A 12,922-nucleotide genomic window follows, 5' to 3' on the forward strand; every position below is an offset into this window, starting at 1 on the left:
TTTTCATTAGCTTTTGACACACACACACACACACACACACACACCACAACAACCTTTAGTGAACTTTTTGTTGTTGTTGTTTGTTTGTTTTTTTAAATATATTTTATTGATTTTTTACAGAGAGGAAGGGAGAGGGATAGAGAGTTAGAAACATCGATGAGAGAGAAACATCGACCAGCTGCCTCCTGCACACCCCCTACTGGGGATGTGCCTGCAACCAAGGGACATGCCCTTGACTGGAATCGAACCTGGGACCCTTGAGTCCACAGGCCGACGCTCTATCCACCAAGCCAAACCGGTTAGGGCAGTGAACGTTTTTAGAAGTCAGAATTTTTGTTAAATGCTTCTTCCCACTAAAAGCAAAGCATTGAATATTAGAAATTGTTTTTGCCCTTTTGCTCTAAGCTATCTCTAAGGTGAATAATTTTAATCATATTAAAACTTCATCAAACTGGCCATTTACATTCCAAATGAACTTTAGTGAAATCATATCATTTTGTTAGATATGCAGAAGAATTTAGCTTATACTGAGAACATCAGATGAAGGTAGTTGGCAGGGAGGTGTTAATATGGTATGAGATGGTCCCATTAGAGTTGACAAGTAAGTCACAGGTGTTGCTTTTATACCTCTTTTCTCAGGCCCCCACTCAGAATTCAACCATCTCTGACTTCAGGCCTGTCTGCCTCCAGCAGATGGAGATATTGGAAATGTCACCTCCCAGATCAACCCTCAGGAACACAAAGATGGGACAGAGGAAAAAATAGAATGTGTGAGTTTTCCAAGTGGTGATCCAAAATACAGGTTGTTTTGAGGGACGTTGTCCTGATAAGGCTTTATAATTGTCAGTGGTTAGGACCAGTATTGAAATACAGTGACTGGTGTTTACATAAGTGATTTTTAGATTGGACTTAACTAAAGGGGTTTATAAGAGTCTCTCCCCCCTTTTTTAAAATTACTGATGTACTGATGCTGGTGATAAGAAATATTGCCAGCACACCTGTGTAAGGTGGGGTTTTAGGGTGGGACTAGAGCAGAGTTGTCAAACCCATGGCACTTAGCATTGCCACTAACCTTTCCCTAGCCTGTGGAATGTGTTGATAATAATTACCATTTTTTGAGCTCTATTTTTTATGTTTTACTCCATATAAACACTATCAAGAGATAATATTGGTTTCTGAGCATTACTATGTGCCAGACACTTTTTTCAATGCTTTATAGAAATTAAGTCCTGCAGTCCTTGTATCATTGCCCAAGGACTCACAGCAGTCCTGCTACAAAGCCCTGGGCTTCATCACTGTGCTTTCAGGCCTCTGGTCATAGTTAGCACATGAGCTGTAACAAAGCAGGTTGTTGAAATGCTGAAATACTTTGTAAGGTACTGGTAAAGTTGGGTCCCTCTGTGCTTTAGCCTGGCCCCTCCCTGGGGACCACCTTTCCTAACTCCCTAACAATAAAGAGTTCATTCTCAACACAGAGGAGAGTTTCCAGCAGCAAAGCGGGCTCTGTTCTAGTCAGGGTTGGCCAATGCCCAGGACTCACGAGCCGTTAATGTGGAACTTTAAATATCATCTCTGGATATGACCCTTTTTGATCTTGGCTCTATGAATATTCACTATCAATATTATTTACATAACATGTTACCTATAATTAAAAGGGTAATATGCTAATTAGACCAGACATCTTCTGGACCTCTTTCCGGGCTTCCTTCCTGATGAAGCCAAGGCCGGAGGGAAGCCAGCTGGGTCCTGGGTGCCTGTGGGCAGCTTGGGGGAAGGCAGCCCGGGTCCCAGGTGCCTGTTGGTGGCCGAAGGAGGGAAGTCCAGGTTCTGGGTGCCAGAGGGAAGCCAGTGCCAGCAACCAGGGGAAGGAAGGCCTACTCTTGCACGAATTTTTGTGCATTGGGCCTCTAGTTTTAAATAACTTTAATTCACACTTTGTACTATAATAAAACCATATCAAAATATAGAAAAATATTTTAAAAAAGTAAACACTTGACAACATTACTCTTTTCTAGTGAACTCATATTTTTCTAAACCGCTTTCTCATCACTAGCCAAAGCTAATTTTCCATTGATAATATCATGCTAATGTTGCTTTCTTAATCACTTTCCAAGAATACTAAAATTGGGCATTTTTCTATCTTTTTTTTTTAAATATCAACTATATGATTCTAAATTTCTCAGTGGAATGAAATTTCACTTTTATACCTCTAGTCTCTGGTTCACACTCTCCTGTTTGGATCAATTTCCCAGTCCATCCCTGAGCTGTCTTATTATCAGAAGCTGCTGGGTGTTTTTGAGATACCCCAGAACCAGAGACCTTGCACAGAGCAGGCAGTCAGTGAAGGCTGGTCCCACCACAGCCCAGGGAAGGTGAGGCTTGTCCGGGGAGTGGGTGCTGGAGCCCCCTCTGCTCTTATCTTTCTGCACAAACACCCAACTCCCCTTATACTCCAAAACTCTGTTTCATTCCAGGACTCGGATTTTCTGGCTCTTGTATTTGAATAACCCCTGGCTTTTCCTCTTAGGACTCTGGCTGCTGATCCATTCTCTGCCTTAGTTCCTCCATTCCTCTTTCTGCTGCAGACCCCGCCTCCTGATGGCTGCCATCACTGACCCAACCAGGCCTGAGCTCCATTTTTGCCAAGCCCCATGGGGCAGACCTGGCATGTTCTGAGCTAGTTTCTTCTGAGATGTAAATGAAAACCTGTAAAGTTTCCACTGAGTTCAAACTCCCCAACGGAAGCAGGGCCAACAGTGTGGTGAATTGAATATGAAAAAGACTAAGTTTGTGATGACATTCAAGCATTTATATAAAGAGAACCACTTAACAGTAGTTAGGAAAACAACAAAACATTTGTTTTAAAATTGGTTGTCTATCCACACTGTAAGAGTGAAGAGAAATGATCTCAAATTGTAGCTATTGAATAATGTGAGATAGAGGAGAAACTATAGAGTAAGAAATTGTGGGCTTTCCTCCTCGGAGGTTATGCAGGATCTGCAGTAGTTTTAGACCAAACTGTCTGGAGGAAGAGCTCTGACCTTCTGCCTTCCAGAAGGAAAGCAGCTGGAAAATGGCTCTGAATCAGAAATCAGGATTAGCATCACTCAGTAGAAGTAACGATGTAGAAAGCAAATCCTGTATCTAGGATAACTGTTGCCTGCCTCCAGAGTGTGAATGTGTTTAATTTCAGAGGTTTATAAAATGCTGTAAATGTGTTACTTTCTATTTTGAAGCTTTGAACATACTTGTAATACACATTGTCATAGGCAAAGGAAAAAAATAAATTTGCCTCCAGGACATCCTTACATACAGCTTTTAGAAATCCTGTCTTCTTTCCATTTATGAATGCATTCAAACGTTTATTCATTCCATCGATTAATCAATATCTGATTTGTTGCTGTGAGCAGGCAGTCAGCTAAGCTCTGGGGACAGACAGATCAGTGCTGGGCCTGCTCTTGGTAATTTAAAGCCCAGTGAACATGGCTTACAGAAAAATATTATAAAAGTTGTAGCCTTCCTATGGTAGGTCAGAAGTATTACTTAAAACTTTCTATTTTCATTGTCTGAGGTGATTTGTGTCTATTGTGTCCACTAAGTTTATCCATATTCTTTACTCCACTGTTGCCTTACACATACCATTTTTGGAAGAAAACAAGAGCTAAGTTTTATCTTTCTACTCTGTCTACTTGGAAACCACATCACTGTATTGTTAGGGGTTCCTTAAGAAGGAACTGGCTGGTCCGGCTGGCATGGCTCAATGGTTGAGGGTCAACCAGGAGAACATGGTTCGATTCCCAGTCAGGTCACATGCCAGGGTTGTGGGCTCGATCCCCAGTAGGGAGTGTGCAAGAGGCAGCCAACCAATGATTCTCTCTCATCATTGATGTTTCTATTTCTCTCTCTCTCCCTTCCTCTCTGAAATCAATAAAGATATGGCTTTTAAAAAATGTGTTACTAAAGAAAAAAAGAAAGAAACTGGTTGGAAAAATGGAGTGTGTTAGTATTAACCCCTTTGGCTTAGTTACTTTTTAAAAAATGTGTGTGTGAAAGTGTGTGGGTGAGTGACATGACACACCTATAGAATGTGCATCAGACATCATTGTAAAACCTAATGACTAATCCCTAATTTGTGCTCTTCCCAGACAATTTCATGATCCAGAACACTTCCAATCCATGGAACCTTTCTTCATTTACATGCTATTGAGATCATATATTTTTCTCTTCTCTCTTTTATTTTTTAAAAAAAGGCTTCATTGGGAGGTCATTTACATACCATAAAAATCACCCTTTTAAAGTGTACAATTCAATGGATTTTAGTGTGCTCTCAGAGTTATGCAACCACAGCCACAATCTAATTGTAGAACGTTTATTTAAGTGACTCTAAAAAGAAATCCTGTATTCATTAGCAGTCACTCGCCATTACCCCTTTCCCCAGGCCTTGGCAAGCAGTCTCTACTTTCTGTCTCTGTATATTAGAAAGCAGGTAGTTTTCAACTAGATTTAATCACATATGACCATATTTGCCACTTAAATTGCATCATCCTCTTTTCTTCCTCTATCTCTGTGCTTTCATCTGAAATCCTCTCATTCTGTTGGAAGACCCCCCATTAGCATTTCCTTGTAAAGGTCTTCTGGTGATAAGCTCTTTTTGTTTTTGTTTGTAAGTCTTCAGCTTTACTGAGATGAAGCTCCCTGGAAACTGGGTTGGAGTCAGAAGCACTGGCTGACTTCCAGTTCCTCTGTATTTCTAGGATGTCTTCTGTGGGGTCCCCTCACCATGCACAGGGTGGGTTACCAGGGTACCCTGGATTGCAAGTGTTTTAACCTTCTTTTTCCCTGGACCGAGTCAACGCTCAGCTCAGCCTCTCACTCATTCTGAGGGCACAAAGGCCTCCAAATGCTGTGCTAAGCCTTTATCTTTTCCTGCCCTGGTACTTTTCTACTGTTAGTCAACATGAGGCAAATGTTGTTTAATCTGGATTTCTATGCATGGGGAGAGAGAGAGAGAGAGAGAGAGAGAGAGAGAGAGAGAGAGAGAGAGAGAGAGAGAGTTGATTGGAATCACCTAGTGCCCCATTATAGGGTGAGAAAGTCCTCGTTTTTTCATACCATGACATTCCTATTTTCCCCAGGGTTAGTTAACATTACAAGGATATTAGTTCGCTATCTTCTACCTTAGAGTTACAAGTAGAGCTTAGAGCCTAAGCTCCAGACCTGCACCTTTAAAGGAAAGAAACAAACCCCAGATTTCCTTGAAAATCCTGGGAAAAGAAATCTTTAGAAAAATATCTTTCAATCACCTTTCTATATTTTTCTTAATTTCCACCATAGACTCTGCTTCACAAGAAAACATAAAAGTTTTTAATGCAGAGTGAGGAAAGGGATTAACATTAGTGATAAAATAGCCGAATAACTTTGCTTGTAATTTCTTTCACAACCATGGGGGAATATGAGCATTTTCCTATGAAGTGATTGTTAAAAACTTATGTCATGTAATGTTAAAGGTTAAAGTTTTGGAAAGAAAAATTATTACAATGTGAGGGATTAGGATAATCGCTTTCTTTGAGAAGCGATTTAATTCTGCAGTCAAAATAGACACAACAGAGCAGCTGGTGACTCGTGGGCGATGGAGGCGTTCTCTGGAGCCAGGAATGGGGAAGGTTTATAATCTTGGTGCCATAACTGCAGGGAGGCAACAGTAAGCAAAATGGACTATGGTCGTCCAGAGTAAATCCAGGGTAGGCTGATAGCCACAATTCTTATTACAAATGAATAATCAATCAAGAATTGGGAAGTAGATATCTAATAGTTGTTTGATAACATCTTTTCTATTTTTCAATAATGGAGAGAAATAGGAGTAGCAAAAAATTATTGAGAGCAAAGAAAGAAAGATCATCATCATCACCTTTATCATAGCTACTTTTACTGAGCACACTTACGTGTGTCAGGCACTCTTCAAAGCTCTTGACTTCGCTCATTTAATATCTACAGTTGCTTTCTGAGATAGTTTCACAGTTGAGGGAACTGGAACCCAGTCTAGTGGTGACTTGGCAGAGAAAGGCCCCGTCCTCTGTGAACATCTGGACTATAAACCATTTGAAGCAAAATAAAGGCATCAGTTCAGGAACTAATGAATAGCTGGAGTGTCAAAATTCTGCTACTTCTAAGGAACACAGATGAAATAGAATCTTCCTTTATTCATCAACAAGTAATTTTCAATTTTGGAGAAGATCAAAAACTCAGGATTAGATTTAGTGATGATGAGTTACAGCTAAAACTGTATTAGTCATCAGGGCACTTATTTGTGCCTACATTATTGACTGTCTTATTGACTGTCTTTATAAATGGCTCTTTTAGCATCTTAAATAGATTTTTAAAAATATTTTCTAGGCATATAAATATTCATGTAAATACTCTAATATGGCAATAATCCTGAGATGGTGATTTTCATGTGTCTTATCATATATTTGCAGAATAGAATACTTGTGGAAAACTATAATAACACCTCTTTATAACTGTTCTATGAATTTTAGGCCAAGTATGAAGGAAAAAAAATTGAACATGTCTATAAATACAAATAGGTCAGCAATGATGTATTATAGGACACTCTTTCTTAGAAGGTAGGTATAATGCTCATTCTCTTTAAAAAGGTTGTCAGGTAGATAAAATGCTGTCCTAATCCCTCACACTGTATAAGAGGGAAAGAATGAAATCACTGAATGCATGGGAAATGAAAGAGACAGAGTAGGTGAAACAGACTGTGAAGCAAGAGTTTGGTTCTACTTTGTCTTCTGTACAACTGGAAAGGCCACAGTATTCAGCACTTACCCAAGATGTGCAAAGAAGACTTACAATTATTTATAAACAACACTACCACCACCACAACAGAAAACCCTGGCTGTCTCATTCACAGAAACAGGGCCAAAAATAAAATCCAAAAGACAGCTTTCATTTGTTGCTAAGTCACAGTAGGGCCTGAAAAGTTTCACATGTATCCCTCACATATGGAAAAACAGTCCAAGAAATAAGACTTAGCAGCACAGTGAGAAAAGATGAGCAATAGTTATTTCTTAAGGGTAATTATTTATTTCCAGATATAATCTTTACTTGGCAAAGAAAAACTGGCATGGTATGCCACATCCAGCATGGCTAGGGTTCAGGATCTGAAGAAGGGGCCATGCACAAATGAAAATACTAGACAAGAAATAAGAATTTAGAAGGCATGGGGGGCCAGGTGGAAACCTCTCTCTAGAGGAGAAGCTCACCGACTTCAGGTCAGTCTGCTGTTTTTTTTTTTTTATTAATATATTTTATTGATTTTTTACAGAAAGGAAGGGAGAGGGATAGAGAGTTAGAAACATCTATGAGAGAGAAAAACATTGATCAGCTGCCTCCTACACACCCCCTATTGGGGATGTGCCTGCAACCAAGGTACATGCCCTTTACTAGAATTGAACCCAGGACCCTTCAGTCCACAGGCCCATGCTCTATCCACTGAGCCAAACCAGTTAGGGTCAGTCTTCTTTTTATTCACTTGAATACACATTTGCCCTTTAGGAATGCATACAGGCATATCAAAGGTAAAGTTTGGTAAAGAGTAAAAGGATTATTAAGTTAAGGAATTGTCTTCAACCATTGAGCCCACAGCAGTGCAATATTATGCTGATTTTCATCCCTGCTGAATATCAAAGTCCATTGGCCTTCCAATGGGTCTTTTTGCATTAATATGCTAATTAATGTTGGTTTTAGCCTCCAGCAATGGTAGGTTCTCCAACTTTTTATAACATAGGATGCCAGTGATGTCATTGGCTTATGGCAAGTATTTCATTAGGTCTCTTGTGCCCTAAGCCCACTAATTTTGGCTGTCTTCAGACCATTGTTTGCAACAAGTACTCAAACTAGCTTGGAAGAATTATATAAACAGGACTACTCTCAGAAGCAGGTCTTATTTCATGGATGTGCACCTGCAGTCACACAAGAACCTGCTCTTAGAAGGACTCCACTCCTAGTTTAATTCTCCACAGTCACTGTCTTGAACACAATTCTTTAACAAGAGGCCTCTTCATTTTACAGTTTTCATTTTACATTGGGCCCTCCAAATTGTGTAGCTGGGCCTTCTAAAGAGAGGGGCAGGGGGAAGTGGACCTTAGGACCATCTGCAAGGTTGATGAATTCCCTAACAAAATAATTTTTATAATCTCACTAAACAAAAATAAATGTGACACATTTCTGCCCTAACCGGTTTGGCTCAGTGGATAGAGCGTTGGCCTGCGGACTGAAAGGTCCCAGGTTCGATTCCGGTCAAGGGCATGTACCTTGGTTGCGGTCACATCCCCAGCAGGAGGTGTGCAGGAGGCATCTGATCGATGTTTCTCTCTCATCGATGTTTCTAACTCTCTGTCCCTCTCCCTTCCTCTCTGTAAAAAATCAATAAAATATATTTAAACAAACAAACAAAATGTTTCTATATGGCATAGAACATCAAAACTTAATATTGGTGACTGTAATAAATATTTTATACAGTCTGATCAAACTTTTCAGCTTTTCTCATTATTTGTTCTCTCTTTTCTAAAACAGTCATTAGTTTTGAGCTTCATCATCTACAGACTGATAACCACACAGGAGTTCCTGAAGGTCACTTTCCAGCAGTTCGCATGCAGTGGCTCCAGGTTTTCATGGTTCGTTCTCTCTCTCTCTCTCTCTCTCTCTCTCCTCTTTCCTCTCCTCCTTGCTTCCTTCCTTTTCTTTCTTGTTTTGTTTTACTTTTGTAGTCTTCCCCAAAGATTTTCAATGGGAAAAATGAAGAGAATTTAACATTATAATTTTGGGGGTATCTATTATTTCTTCCATTCTTCTTGGAGGGGGTAGCTATCCAGTTTTTTGTTGTTGTTTTATTTTGTCTTGTTTTGTTTTGTGTGTGTGTGTGTGTGTGTGTGTGTGTGTGTGTGTATGTGTCTTATTTTAAAAGTAGGAAATCATTTGAGCACAATTTCCACAAAAGAGTCCTCACTTTTGACACCAAATGCAAACTTGGGGGGTTCCCGAAACCACCCTCAGTTTAGATAATCTGCTAGAAGGAGTCACAGACTCACTGAAAGCTGTTATTATAGGATGGTTACAGGGGAAGGATACAGATGAGAAACAGCCAAGGAAAGAAGCACACGGGGCAGAGTCCAGAAGATGTACCAAACACAGAGCTCATGAAGTCAGCACGTATCACCTTCCTGGCATTTAGGTGTGACAATGTGCACAGAATATTGCCAACCAGGGAAGGGCACATGAGCCTTTAGTGTCCAGAGGTTTTACTGGGGCTCATCACATACTTCCTTTATGTCTGACCTTTAGTCATTAGCCCCTCCCACAAGTCAGGCTAATAACTGCAGTCTCTAGTTCTCCTGGAGGTCAGAACTGAGATGTCACACTGTTAGACTGTCCAGTGGCCAGAGCCCCTAGCGAACAAAGACACTTCTGTCAGGCAGTACATTCCAGAGGCTTAGATATTATCTCCTGGTAGCCAAGGGCAATGACCAGACCTCTCTTAAGATAAGGTTAATTGTTCACTACACAAGTTTAATGACTCCCCCTCCCTTACCCTTCTTACTCTTTACTTATCACTCAAATTCAAAATTATCCTATATAATAAAAGTCTAGAGACCAAAATGGTGGAACGACCAGAACAACCAGAGACCAGAATGACCACGGCCCCTTGCCCCAACTAGCCCTACCCCTCAGGGAGTGGTTAGGGGTGATGAGGCAGGCAGGCGAGTGGTTAGGGGTGATCAGGCAGGCAGGCGAGCAGTTAGGAGCCAGCAGTTGCAGATTGCGAGAGGGATGTCCGACTGCCGGTTTAGGCCCGATCCCCAGGGAATCCTGCGGGATATGGCCTAAACCGGCAGTCAGACATCCCAAGAAAGAACCCAGATTGTGAGAGGGTGCTGGCTGGGCTGAGGGACGCCCCCACCCCCTCTGTGCATGAATTTCATGCACTGGGCCTTTAGTAATACCAATAATGGCCAATCTTATTTCATCTGACAGTGTGCTAGAGTCCACTTATAACCTGTTCACAAAAACTGATTGTTAAATATTTAGGAATTTTGTAAGCTTGTGTTAAACACAGCCATTATTAAAAATAAGTTATATAAACTTATAATTATATAAATTAGATTAAACAAAGATAATAAATGCTCAAAACTCATCATTTTCTAATTATGTATTATATTTTACCATTAATATGCTCTTAATCTAATTTACAGCTACTATGTCTGTATGATGAAATATTGTAGAATGATGCTACTGTGCATCTCTTCCCCTCTGTGTTAAGTGACATTAGAGTGGTGGTGTTGTAGGTGGCAGGAATGCACCAGGCGTTAGATTGGGGGGTCAGACCAGACCTGAGCTCAGCAACCTAGGTACTTGAGTTCTGGCTAGGAAAGAATTCAGAGCCAAGACCCAAACTATAAGAGAACATTTATTTGATAAATCACAGAGGTAGAAAAAATAATTCCTAGAAGAAATGGGTTTAGGAAATAAGTTATAGAAGTAAAGGAAGGGCACTTGAAGCTTGGGAGTGAGGAAGCTAATGGTAATGTGCCTGGAGGGTGGGGGCAGGGAAAGGCACTGGTAGAGATTTTAGGGGAGGTCCCAGGGGAAGGTCTTAATAGAATATTCAGCAGCTTTCCAGGTGTATCCTTTTACTCTTGTCTGTCTAACTGCCTACCACAGTAGCATGAAATTGACCATGGTAAGAATATTTACACAATGAAATTCAGGAAATGCTATTAATCAGGGCTTATGTTACTACTCTTTAATCAGCATCTTTCTGCTGATCTGATCCTGAAGCTCTTAAGAGTAGACTGTGACAACCCTAGGGTAAATTTCTGTTAAGTTATTTAAAAATATAAATCATAGTACTTCTAGAGCTGATGATTCTGATGGAAAATTTTTTCTTAAAAAAATTAACTTTATACAAATCAGTTTAATGTAAGTCTGCATTTAATTTTAATTTATACAATGGAATTTTAGTGTTTCCTCTGACATTTTCTATAAGTTGTGGAGGCTGTACTAACACCAGAAGTGGCATTTTGATTTGTACATAACTAAAATGTAAAACAAAGATGTATATAATTAAAATTTCATTTCTATGAAAGTACTCTTTTTTTCTGATGTATACAATAATCTTAAATTTTAATTTCTGTTTCTAAGAGTGTAGACATTTGCTTTGCAATGAAGCTGCAGTTTTCCAAACCAGAGACTTTAAACTCTTTGAAGAAATCTAGTAAGTATTTGATTTGCTTTACTGCAAAGTACATGTGTATGCTTTTATCTTATAGTAATTTGCTGACCAAGTCTATTGCCTGTGAGCCAGAAATTATAAGATCACAATGAGTTTTTGCTAACCTTTTATTTAATTCTGCGCAGATGCCACAGAGATGGGCTCTGAAGATGGAAGGGGAAGCCAGTTTACCTCCATGAGGGGCCCCTCTTCTTTCCTGTGGTTGGTGCAACCAGACTGGGTCCACGGCTGGGCACAGCCATCCCTCAGACCATATGTCACCCCAGACTGTCCCTCACTTCTGCAATAGGTGCTGGGCCAGCTTCTTCTTCTTTTTTTCAAAATATATTTTATTTATTTATTTATTTTTAAAATATTTTTATTGATGTCAGAGAGGAAGGGAGAGAGAGAGAGAGAGAGAGAGAGAGAGAAATATCAATGATGAGATAGAATCATTGATCAGCTGTGTCCTGCACATCCCCCACTGGGGATTGAACCGTGATCTCCTGGTTCATAGGTTGATGCTCAGCTATTGAGCCATGACAGCCAGGTTGGGCCAGATTCTTAAAGTGCAGGTTGACTGCCCTACAACAGATCCCATGGGTGGTGGGGATAAGGTATTTTAATTTTCTTGTTTTTCTAGTTTTCTGTATTTTATTTAACAATTGGTAATAGTTAAATAACTAAACAACAAAAAATATTGTTAATATAAATTATGTTATCAGCTTTTTTCCTGAATTTTTGCCTTTGTAACATTGCATTTGTTCCTTTATATAGGGTGTATCTGAACAGGTATATAAGACTAAAAAGGCATAGTGTAGTAATTTGAAATTGGTTTTTTTAAAATAGCTATTTGCCCTTGATTTATTTTTAGTTGTGTCCTCATTTCTTTCAGGAATCTGGTCCATTTTAATCTGTACAAGTGACTTAATCTGTATGAGCCTCAGAGAGGCACTTTGGTGATAATTTGTGTTAAATTGCTTTGAGTGGACAAAAGGTGTCTTAGAAGGGAGTATTGCTCTAATTATAAACCCTTTAAAAATAATCAGAGACTAAATAACAAGAATTCAATCTAATTTCCTTTTGGGCCCCTTGATTAGTCAAGACGAGTGCTTTACACCTTATGAGAGAAGCAGAAGGGATGATGGGCCGACAGCAATGTAAATACTTTTACAGTATTTTCCTGTAGCACAGAGCAGTATTGAGTCAGAAATTATGGAGCTGCAAAGGATATGTCAAATATCAAAAAGTATTTACTTATTGGTTTGTCCTTAAAGGGACTTTGAAGTACCTCACTGTTTTTAAATAAATTAATCCAAACTTCATCATCTGTACTAACTAGAATTGAGATGCCACTGAACTTAGAGGGAAGCTTAATGAACTCTCTGTGCTCAGAAATCTGGAATCCCTCTTAGAGGTTTCCCTTATGTCTTCCTTCCCCTTTCTATTTCTTTTTGCAGTCCCAGCAGTGATCTTTATTCTCTTCTTTCCATTGTCATAAAGAACTCTGATACCATTTCATCTTAAACAAACAAACAAGCAAACAAACAAACAACATAGCTCAGATAAGAAGTAGGTGGGCAGAGTGGTGCCTCTTACAAGGGTAAGTTGAGGATGATTTGAGGGAGAAAAGTTCTGTTGTCTATA

At 39.6% G+C, this 12,922-nt stretch overlaps 1 long non-coding RNA gene across 1 annotated transcript; it reads left to right on the forward strand.

Annotated features, from left to right (window-relative positions):
- The first annotated feature begins 8,586 nt into the window (after nt 1–8,586).
- On the forward strand, nt 8,587–11,675 carry LOC139005605 (uncharacterized). The gene is made up of 3 exons (XR_011470685.1): nt 8,587–8,681; nt 11,206–11,278; nt 11,422–11,675. It is a non-coding gene; the product is annotated as an uncharacterized lncRNA (long non-coding RNA).
- The last annotated feature ends 1,247 nt before the right edge of the window (nt 11,676–12,922 follow it).

This window comes from Myotis yumanensis, unplaced genomic scaffold (assembly GCF_028538775.1).
Source record: "Myotis yumanensis isolate MYYU_CA2020_CCGP unplaced genomic scaffold, mMyoYum1.0.hap1 SCAF_3, whole genome shotgun sequence".
Taxonomy (NCBI): domain Eukaryota; kingdom Metazoa; phylum Chordata; class Mammalia; order Chiroptera; family Vespertilionidae; genus Myotis; species Myotis yumanensis.